We start from the raw sequence: 12023 nt of genomic DNA, 5'->3' as shown, positions 1-12023 counted from the left end.
GTAAGTCTGGAGCTACTCAGAAACTGCTACGAGGTGTGTAATCGCAATATTGCGAAAACATCGTTCGCAATTTTAAGATGCTAAGATTCACTCCCAGTAGGCGGCGGCTTAGCATGAGGAAATCTGCTAAAATCCGCTTGCGAGCGAACAACTCGGAATGACCCCCATTGTGCTGGTGAAGACCTGATCCCATCTTGCTATATTTGTAACTCTGCATATGCATGTATTTTATTTATCTTTTTAGTGACCACAACTTACATCTGCAAATTTGTGCGCAAACGTGTTCAAAGTCAGCTCCTAAATATATATAAAATAAATAGCTCCATTAAGTTAGGGTTAAACAATCCTGCCCTTTAGGGGGTATGTGGTTAATTTAAAATGTGTGACCACATTTAGGAGGGGGTGTGAGTAGAAATACCACACTTCATGGTAGAGCGCATAGGATTTTTCAGTTATTTTTTCCTTCAAAGTAGGCGTGGCTACATCTCCCAGATTTGGCCACACCCCTTGTATCACCCAGTCACACTTTAGTGATAGATGGCATGGAATATGGTCTATTTGCTACTGGTGTACAACATGAACTATGATAGATAGATAGATAGATAGATAGATAGATAGATAGATAGATAGATAGATAGATAGATAGATAGATAGATAGATAGATAGATAGATAGATAGATTTTTTTAAAGGGGTCCAGCCCATGCACTGCAGTATCCATGTTGTCTGCAGGCTATGTCCTCTCTAATAGTTTACCAAGTCTCTGATGTGGTTGGCCACATCCCATGTCATGGATAGCCACACCTCTTAAGCATGGTCCACTACTATTGCATTTCCCTGGAGAGCCCTTCATGCTCCAATGTGACATTGCCAACATGTGCATGTATTTAACAAGCTGTGATTACTTGGCCTTACCATATACACTCTTGGTAATCCCATGTTAAAAGACACGTACATGTACTAAGCCCTGTAGAGTAAAAAGATGAAGAGAGAAAAAATACCAGTTAATCAGCTCCTGCCTGTCATGTTACAGGCTATGTTTGAAAAATTATAGGAGCTGATTGGTTGGTACTTTAGCTCTCTCCATTTCATCACTCTACAAGACTAGGGGGTCTATTCATGAAGCAGTGAAAGGAGTGGAGAAAAGGACCAGTAGAGAAGTTACCCTGGGCAACCAATCAGCTTTGAAGGAAGCCTTTATCAAGTACATTTTTAAAAATGTAAGGGAGATGCTGATTGGTTGCCATGGGCAACTTCTCCACTGATCTGTTTCTCCACTGTTTTCACTGCTTCATGAATAAACCACTAGGGGTCTATTTACTAAGTCTTGGATAGAGATAAAGTGGAGAGAGATAAAGTAGCAGTCAATCAGCTCCTAACTACCATATGTCACAGTCTGTGTTTTAAAAATGATAGTCAGGAGCTGGTTGGCTGGTACTTATCTCCATCCAAGGCTTAGTAAATAGACCCCTTAACTCTACATGTTACTCTACTCTTTCTGTACTTTACATCTTGCCCAATTACTCTACATGTCAACTCGGGGGTTAGTACTGTTTCCCAAAACATGTGGCTTCACATGGATTTACAAGACATAACCTCTCAGGAGCAGAGGTATAGTAAAGCCCCATACACACTAGATGACAAAAAGATATCGCTCATAAGGGCCAATCTGAGCAAGATCTTTCACAATCTCGTCTAGTGTGTACACTCAATGTCGTTAACGATGCGCGTTCCTGTGCATCGTTAACGACCCGCTCCCTCATCTGAACATGTACAGACGAGGGAGGTCCTCGTTAACGACAGCCATGTTGCAGATGCAGTATGGGCGTCGTTCCCCCCTGCCGCCGCTCACTTCCCCGCTGGCATCGGCAAGTGCCGCCAACATCGACGTCGGTGGGGACTTGTTTAGTGTGTATGGGCCTGAAGTTGTGGGTGGTAGAAGCCAATCAGCAGATAGGAGTCCATCTCATCTGCTGACTGATTAATGTGTCTCCCATAGTATGTACTACTGAATCATTTCACTAATCCCTTAAGCATGGTACAGGCATATGGTGAGTGAATTAACAGCATTTTACTGTTTGTTTTCTGCTATGGAATTTACAGGATTTTGCAGGTAATTAAAAACCTCAGACAATTCTCCAGTGATCATGGACTTAGGTGTGTACACACGGCGAGATCCTTGCTATGCCCGATGTTGACTTTGCGATTTTCCCTGAACTCCCCCAGAGCCCAGATAGCACAGATTGTACAGATTTTGACTATATGTGCTTGAGATTTTGTCTATATACGATTTTGACTAAGTGCCAGTTTTGACTATACTTTGTACTAGATAGTACACTAAATAGTCAAGATTGACTTACCTGCACAGTTTATCTAGCCTTACGATACCGACCCCACGGGAGTGCACATCGGGATCGAATCAGGATCGCAAGCTGCCTAACACCTTGAGATATGCACTAACTTTTCATAAGATTTTGACTATATAGTCAAAATCTTACAGATTTATCTCACGGTGTGTACACACGCTGTTTTATGAAATGTGGTATGAAAGTCTTAAGTCCCTTTTCCTGGTACAGATAAGGTTGTATGAACATACTGATGTATGTCAGTAATTCTGTATAATCATGATAACTATTTGTAATTTTCTAACACACAGCAAATGTTTGTTGCATAACTACTACAGGCAGTCCTGAACTCTACACTTTTTTAGTCAAACACTAATTTGCTTTACTGAGGCCTGTAACATATAACATTATTTTTAGGCTCTCCATATGTCTGCTTATCTAACAAGCTGAAAACAATTCAGCATATTTTAATTAAAGTCTAAACTGTACTTACGCCAGTTTGCGTAGTGTAAACTCCATAAAACCATTCTTGCAAATGCCCAGAAAAGAGGCCACACACATATGAACATATCTGACACTGCACCAAAATAAGGACTGCTGGGAAAGGGGTGCAAAATCTTGCCTAGGGAATTAGAGCCAGCCCTAACCATTATGATGCCCTAGGCAAGATTTTGGCTGGTGCCCCCTAGCACCACCGCTGGTTCCGCCTCTGACCTTGCACCTCTTTCCCAGCACTATCACCCCTCACCCATAGCAGTCCTTATTTTGGTGTTTGTGCCCCCTATATTTTAAATAGGAACAGTTCGCACATTTAGCGCACAGCCCAAAAAGGGGTGGGTTTTTGCTGGCAAGGGGCATGGCCACACAATAGTAACCCCGATTCCAATTACGCCACACAGTACTGCAACTTTATTCACATTTGATCATGCAATAGTGTCCATAATTCATATTGCATACCACAGTAGCATCACTATAACTTATAAACGTTACTCCTCACAATAGAGCCCCTTATTCACATTACATCACACCCTATTGCTCTTTATTCACATTAGACGACACAGTAGTGCCCTTTCTATACACAATGCCTCATAGTAGAGCACCTTATACACATAATGCCACACAGTAATGCCCCTTACACATATGAGACACATTATTAATGTCCTAATAAACATAATGTGCCTTACACATTATGACAACCTTTATTAATGCCCTTTTACACATAATGTCCCTTACACATATGCTGCACATTAATGCCCTTATACACATAATGACACACATAGCTCCCCCTACACATTTGCTGCACATTATTAGTGCCCCTATACACATAATGACACACATACAGTAGTACCCTGTTACACATATGCTGCACCTTATTAATGCCCTTATACACATTATGACAGACATAGTGCCCCTTACACATACAGTATGTTGCACATTGTTAATGCATTTTTACATGACACACATAATGCTTCTTACACATATTCTGAACAATACTGCACAACCAACCCACTCACATGCACACAGCACTCACACTGCCACTAACAATGTGACCTCTGCCCTCTGCTTGGATACAGTTGTGTCCTCATAAATCTTGCCTCGATGCTAACGTCGGGCTCATTTTTTAATGAAAATGCATCTTATTTGCATTACTATGTGGCTAGGATGCACAAGCAGCTTCTGCTGATTAAAATTATATGCAGCATGCCTATACACTGTGTGAGACTGTGGCTGTATCTGCATATGAAATGCTACATACAGAATATAGGCATGCCGCATATCATTTTAATCAGCAGAAGCTGCTGATGCCCCATAGGCATATCAAATGCCCTTGGCAATTGCCTAGTTTGCCTATGCCTATGGCCGGCTCTGTAGGGAATCATATTGGTTAGGGACGGCTCTGGCTGTGATTATCAGAGTTGACAGGTGGCAGGACTCCTCTATCACTCCGGCACACACAAGGTTAGCCGTGCCTCCCTAAGGTAAGGGGCAGGTCCCTCAGGCAGTGGGGCCCACCCTGCTCTCTATTCTGGGCCATTCATCCGACATTGCTCAAAGCGGTCTGTTGGAGGCAGAGGATAACTTGTTGCTGCTCTGGGCAGCAGTGGGTCCCTTAGTCCTCAGGGGCCCCAGTGCAATGCACCTGCTGCACCAATGGTAGTTCTGCCAGATGGTAAGTGTGTATTCATATAATTGAAAACAGGCTCACAGTCTTTGATACAGTGAAGCCATGCCTCCAGTTGTATTCCAGCCACATCTAACATAGCTATGTGAAGGGGAGTGTACCACAGTTGCAAACTTGCATCCAACTCTGAATAAAAGCCCTGCCCATCACTAATCAAAACATGACACCTCTCTACATGCCCCTCAGGTACACCTCATACCTCCTCGCATATGTGCCTCTGACCTTCCCACATGTCCCTAACACTTTCCTCACTCACTGGACAATCTACTGAAGATACTTCACTGTGTCTGCTTCTTATACTCTCCTCACAGCTCTCATGTCCCTATGTGGCTATCAATGATTATACCCCCTATCCTAACAGGAGGTGAGCAACCACTCTATAACAAAGGTATGCTGCTCACCAGTCTAGGAGAATCATGAGCAAGAAGCTTACAGTGAAACAGTCAAAGATCGACACAATGTAGCAGACAATGGTAGGCAACAGTTTAGGCAAGCTGGGTTGCTACATAGGGGGTCATTCCGAGTTGTTCGCTCGCAAGCGGATTTTAGCAGATTTGCTCATGCTAAGCCGCCGCCTACTGGGAGTGAATCTTAGCATCTTAAAATTGCGAACGATGTATTCGCAATATTGCGATTACACACCTCGTAGCAGTTTCTGAGTAGCTCCAGACTTACTCGGCATCTGCGATCAGTTCAGTGCTTGTCGTTCCTGGTTTGACGTCACAAACACACCCAGCGTTCGCCCAGACACTCCCCCGTTTCTCCGGCCACTCCTGCGTTTTTTCCGGAAACGGTAGCGTTTATTCCCACACGCCCATAAAACGGCTTGTTTCCGCCCAGTAACACCCATTTCCTGTCAATCACATTACGATCGCCAGAACTATGAAAATGCCGTGAGTAAAATTCCTAAGCGCATAGCAAATTTACTTGGCGCAGTCGCAGTGCGGACATTGCGCATGCGCATTAAGCGGAAAATCGCTGCGATGCGAAGATTTTTACCGAGCGAACAACTCGGAATGACCCCCATAGTGTGTTCAGCTGAGAAGACATTGGGGTAGTTAAGCAGCAAACCAGAGGTCAGTGCCGGTATCACATTCAGTGTACTTCATTTAGATTGTTCTGTGTAGATGCATTTGTACACAATCACCTAGCAGTGATTGCTGGGTGAGGTCAATTTTATAAAGTACTTCAGATGTTGTGATGAAAGCATAGGCATTTTGGATGGCTGTGCATGTGCAGTTGTATTGAAACAATGCCGGGACCTGGAAACTAGCCTCATCCTGCAGGCAATGTCTCCAAACATCTGGGAGCCATACTGGCTTGCCAACTTACCAAAGTAATAGACATCGCAACATCTCTTACTATATACCTGTCACTGTTCTCTCCTATTGATTCTCTCTGCTCCTACCCTTTGTGTTTCCTGACTTTTTATAAGCTCTTTGATTTTCTTCAAAGATCTTGTAAGTGGCAGAGGGCTGATGACACAAAGCCCACAGAGGAAGGTGGATAGCACACTGCATTTCCTCCCCTCCTCTGGTATGCTGCATTACCTCCTTGCAGTGTGGAGAGGAGGCCAAGTGCCACAGAAGAAGAAGGTTGCACAATTTACTGTTATTCTTTGCTCTATAACTAAACAAACAGTCAACTCGGAATGACCACCACTGGGAGTAATTCAGAGTTGATCGCAGCAGCAAATTTGTTAGCAGTTGGGCAAAACCATGTGCACTGCAGGGGGGACAGATATAACATGTGCAGAGAGAGAGAGTTAGATTTGGGTGGGTTATATTGTTTCTGTGCAGGGTAAATACTGGCTGCTTTATTTTTACACTGCAATTTAGATTTCAGTTTTAACACACCCCACCCAAATCTAACTCTCTCTGCACATGTTACATCTGCATGGTTTTGCCCATTAGTGTGCTTTTTTGGCTTGCTAACGACTGAATAACCCCGAAAGTATAATCCAATCAGCTACTGTCACTTTACAGGCTGTGTTTGTAAAACGACAGGAGATGATTGTTTAGTATCTCTCTCCACTTTATCTCTCACCAAGCTTTTATAAATCTCCCCCCAACACACCAATTCCCTCACCCTCACCAAAATCAAATCTACCTACTCTCAGAACGTAAAGGAGATTTCCAAATTTTAGATACATCACAACACATCCCGGGATAGTAGACCAGCCTACCGAATCCTGCTGACTTTTTAAGTAAATTGTGCAGTCTGGAGGCTTAGGGGAATATTTAATTAGCCCCCAAGGAGACGTCGGGAGTAAAAACTCCCAATGTTTCTTCGGGTTTTGCGGCCGGCCTATTCGATTTGACTGGCCATTAAAAAGTGCATTTCCACCCGAAAATATACAGGTTCAGTGAAACCTGTGTGTTTTCGGGTGAAATAGCCCGTTATCGAGGACTTTGCTTTACCTGCAGGAGGCAGGTGAAACAAAATACCCGATTAGCCGCGGCACGTGCCGGCTTATCGGGGCTGATTAGATAGCCCCCCCCCCCCCCCCCGGCAGTCGGTGCGGGTAATTAAATATCCCCTTTAATGACGCAATTGCACAAATTAAGAAGTTGAGCAGCAGAGTGGGCACCTCACTTCAGGACCTCCCATCTGTATCACCCAGAGTAGAGAAATCAAATATTCTTTAATAATTCCACAGCCCTATGTGGCCCTTAAACAAAACCAGGCCTAGCCATATACAGGGGGGTATTCAATTAGTAAAAAAACAGCACTTTACACCAGTTTGCAGGTCAAATTCACATTCGACCTATTTAAAGCCTGGCCTGATTTTCCAACTTGTCGAAAAATCTGGCCGGCCGAAAACCACGTGGATCGGCAAATTTGCTGCCGATCCACATGTTTTGTCGAATTTGCGGGCAGTTTCAACAGTTTTTTGGTCTGTTTACGTCCATTCCGATTCGACACAAAAAAAACGGAGCAAAAACCTGTCAAAAGCGATTGAACAGCCAATGGTGGAATTAGTGCTGTCGGAAAACTCAGCACTACTTGAATATCCCCCCAACAGTCTTTTAAGCTTGAAGACATAATTGAAGTTTATCATACACCATACACTTTTATTCAAATGTCAGCGACCCAGTTACATTGAAATTATCATGGTCCCAAGGTAGATCAAGATAAAAAATAACACACACAAGCAAGTACAGTATTTCATTTAACTAATCTACACTTAACCCAAGTAGAAATCTAATTAATTTCAGTTGATGTAATTAATAGATACATTTCATAATTAATTAATTAATTAGAAAAAAATATTGTAGAAACTAATTAGTTTGATTAGTAATCCACATTTCACAATGATTCTAGAAGCAGGCACTTGATATCAATGTCAAACTGAGTCTATCATTCTGAAATCCACAGGCTTTCTCATAATAGAACTGTACATTACATGGAATTCTTATTATACAGTATATCCCTAATTTTTGGTCTTTACAAGTTCTTATGAATATTATTTTGTTTTAAATAGGGTATTTAAAATGTAAAACAAGTGTAGCATAACCAAGTTAGACACATACACGTCACCTATTATCCACAATGCCTGATATTAAGGTATTTACAACTTTCCTCTATGGCATTTCCCTTCCTTTAAATTGTCCTGACTTGGCACCACACAGGGGGCGCTGGGTGAAGGCCAATGGGTGGTCGTGACGATGGCTGAAGGAGGGGTCGTGACAGTGGCTAAAGGTGTGTGTGATCGCTCGGCACCCGCAGATCACACAGGAAGAGAGAGGATACCGCTTCTGTAGCTGCCTCTCTCCCCAGTGCATCACACAGTAGCGTATGCTGTATTCAGGGCCCGGGCACGGGTAAAGAGTATACAACCCCCAATCCCCCTCCCAGCACCACTGTATATCATCATAAGTAATGCTACTTGTAATAGAGGAGTCCGGGAAAGAACTCACCAAGTATCGGTCCAACATTGCTGCATATGAAACAACTAACAGAACATTACTTGAAGATGCCTCATATCAGTCCCAATGGGACAAGTTGCTGGTCCAAGTCAACAATTACAAGCGGGAATTGATCCAATATAAAAAGAATAAATTACAAGTTGTTCTCGCAGACTATGAAGAACACAAGGTGTATCGGTGGTTACACGGCTCTGAAACCACCAATCCAAGGTTTATGAATAAACGACAGTCCTGGAGAAATAGATCTTACAAGAATCCCAAACGCCAGGACTCTGACAACAGTGACAGTGATTTTTTAGTCCAGGATTCGGACGACGCAAAATCACCAAACAGAACCAGTTCTCGGGCAGCAACCCGGTCAAAAGTCGACACCCCTCCAACCGATACACCCGAAGGGGCCAGCAAAACCAGAGGATCTACAAAACCACCAGCCGGCAACAAAAACGAAAAGAAAACATAGATCTAATCTTCAATTTATCATCCAGAACGCTATCATCTGATGAGACCAGGCTTCTAAACAGAGGATTGTCATTTATACCTACCAACCAACATGATTCTTTTAAATGGCGCACCGAACAGTATCGCTTTGAACGATCACTGAGATTGCGTGAATTTTTTCAGCACCAGCCAAGTGAAGGCCCACACAAGGCCGCTTTTATTAAATCAACATCTTCTTTTGATCCGCAGAGCACAAATGCTTCTATCAAGTCATTCTCTAGATTATTGGACAATGCCGTCGAGAGATACGAGATGGCGCAGCCTAAGATCTTTCCAAATCTTTCTAAGGGTGAACAAATGGCTTTGAAAACACTATCTGAGGACCCTACCATCATAATACGTCCAGCCGACAAAGGCGGTGCCATTATCATACAGGATAAAACACAGTACATCAAAAATCTAGATGAACTTTTATCTGACAATACAACATACAGGAGACTACAGGGCAATCCAACTGCCCGGTACAAATTGGAGGTCGATAAGCTTCTATTATCAGCATTCAATCAAGGTAAAATTGACGAAAAAAGTAAAAATGGTCTAATACAAAAATTTCCCAAGGTACCGGTAATTTACTCCTTGCCGAAGATTCACAAGGATGTGAAAAACCCATCGATAAGGCCCATTATATCAGCAAGGGACTCTTTATATTATTCTATTTCAAAGTTCCTGGATCGGATGGTGCAACCTTTGGTGACCAGTCAAACAACACACTTAAGAGATACAACAGATCTCTTGAATCTTTTGACGTCCATAGATGTGCTTCCTGCTGACACAATTATGTGCACATTGGATGTCAAGAACTTATACTCCGTGATCCCACACACGGAAGGGTTGGCTATTATGAAAACATTCCTTGAAAATAACAACTTTCAGGCATTGGACATTGAATTGTTCATCACTTTGCTAAAATTGACCCTTCAACGCAATTATTTTTTACACAACGGGAAATATTATGAACAAGTAACCGGCTGCGCTATGGGTTCTTGCATAGCGCCGTCGCTAGCAAACGTTTATATGTTCGCCAAAGAACATGAGTTATTCTTTTCTAACCCTCGGATTAGCAACAACATTCTCCTTTACAAGAGATACATTGATGACCTGATCCTGTTTTGGACAGGCGATGAAGACAGTCTACAACAACTCCTGTCATCCATCAACCTAGCCGAGTCGCCAATTCGATTCACGTATCAGTACAGTACAGAAGTGATCCATTATTTAGATGTTGCTATCTCCATTAAGGACCGACACATCCACACTGCCGTCTTTCATAAAGCTACCGACCGAAACACTCTTTTGGAACATGCAAGCTTCCACCCGCCGGCCTTGAAAGCAGGACTACCAAAGTCCCAGATGACCAGGGTGGCACGGATCACCAGTAATTCCGATGAATTGGATTCGGCACTGACACAGGTGGTGGATAAATTCAAAATCAGAGGCTATCCACACAACAAGTTATATCAACAGAAAATGGAGATGTTGACAAAATCTCGGACATCATTACTACAGCCGAAACCGTGTGAAACACTTTCAACCAAAATACCGTTGGTCACCGAGTACACCACCGCCAGTGCAGTAATACCTAGAGCGGTAAGTGCTCTCTGGCCCATAGTTAAAAGTGATACCGCATTACCATGCTTTCACAATAAATCAGTGATGCCTAGTTACAGGCGTGGTCGAAATCTCCGGGACTTGCTTGTCCACACAGATGTGTCACCTAAAGTAACTATGTCCACACGCAAAGGCTGTTTTAAATGTCCCTCATGTACTACGTGCAACTATCTTATATCTGGTTCTTTATTCCAACATCCTAAAACTGGCAAGAAATACAAGATACATCATTTCCTTACATGCAGTACACAATATGTCATTTATGTTATCATATGTCCCTGCGGGCTATTGTATGTTGGACAGACCATTAGAACCTTTAAAGAACGTATGGCTCTCCATCGGTCTGCCATTAAAGCTGCGATTGAGGGCAAGGATAATGACCAGCCAGTAGCACGGCATTTCAAACTGTGTCAACATTCGTTAGCCAGCCTGAAATATCAAATTGTGGACCACATCCCTATCTCCAACAGAGGTGGCGATAGACAAAAGCTATTGTCTCAGTGTGAAACCCGATGGATGGTCCGCCTTAATACTGTAGCTCCCAACGGACTCAATGAAAAAGTATCATGGAGCATTTTCTTGTAAATGTCTTTCTAGTGGTCCAATGTCTTCAGCATTTTACTCTGTGTTTTCACATCTGTTTAATTAGCCTGAATTAGGGCTGCGGATTATGTTTTTTCATGTGATTCCAGATTTATGTAGTTTTGTCCTTAGCTTTGTCTACATACAGTATAGTCATACAGAGCCCATTTAAAAGCTACAGCTGACATAGAATCACAGGGACCTGCACGCAATATACGTTCCCCATGCATGCAATGCACAGTCTGTTTTTAACCCACTATATCACGTTGGAAACGTTCATATGTTTCCCTTCTTAAGCCATGTGTCACACATATATTGGTCACTGTTCACAGGCACATTGCACTTTATCTTTACAGCACTCTCCACCTGTCTCCGTGAGTGGCGCTGGACTGAGCGCGTCTGGTTGCCTGGTGACGGCACTTACTCATCACGCGAGATGAGCCGGACTGGGCTTCGTTTGGTCGCCTAGCAACGGTCACGTCATCACACGCGGCCGGACGCCGGTTGCCGGAGGTGCTCCCGCCCACCGCCCTCGCGTGACAGCAGTGGATTGTGTAAAGCATATAAGGTAATTGTTTTAATTTTGTTTGCTTCACCATGTGTCCTTGAAAAAAACACCCGCCGCGGTGTTGAAACGTTGGACCCTCATGCTGTTTCTCACATAAAATTTTTTTTTTCTATATTGAAATCCGTGGAGTGCCGCCTGGTTTTGTGATATGGGGTCAGTGGACATCTGTCTCCCAGTTTCGCCTACCGTGTGATTGTGCATTTCAGAAGGAGGGCACCCCGGTATTGTGCTAAGATCATCGAGTGCCAACTACATTTCACCATATATATATATATGTATATCTATGTATATACCAATGGAACCCGGCACTCAC

The 12023-nt window shown here is 43.1% G+C and overlaps 1 protein-coding gene across 4 annotated transcripts in view; it reads right to left on the bottom strand.

The window, feature by feature from the left end:
• FRMD3 (FERM domain containing 3) overlaps positions 1 to 12023 on the bottom strand; it is a 366853-nt gene that overhangs the window by 166699 nt on the left and 188131 nt on the right. The gene's annotated exons all lie outside the window — the stretch shown is intronic.

The sequence above is a fragment of the Pseudophryne corroboree genome, chromosome 1 (assembly GCF_028390025.1).
Source record: "Pseudophryne corroboree isolate aPseCor3 chromosome 1, aPseCor3.hap2, whole genome shotgun sequence".
NCBI classification, from domain to species: Eukaryota; Metazoa; Chordata; class Amphibia; order Anura; family Myobatrachidae; genus Pseudophryne; species Pseudophryne corroboree.
Note: the sequence above shows the minus strand (reverse complement) of the source record. Positions and strands in the feature narration are given on the sequence as shown.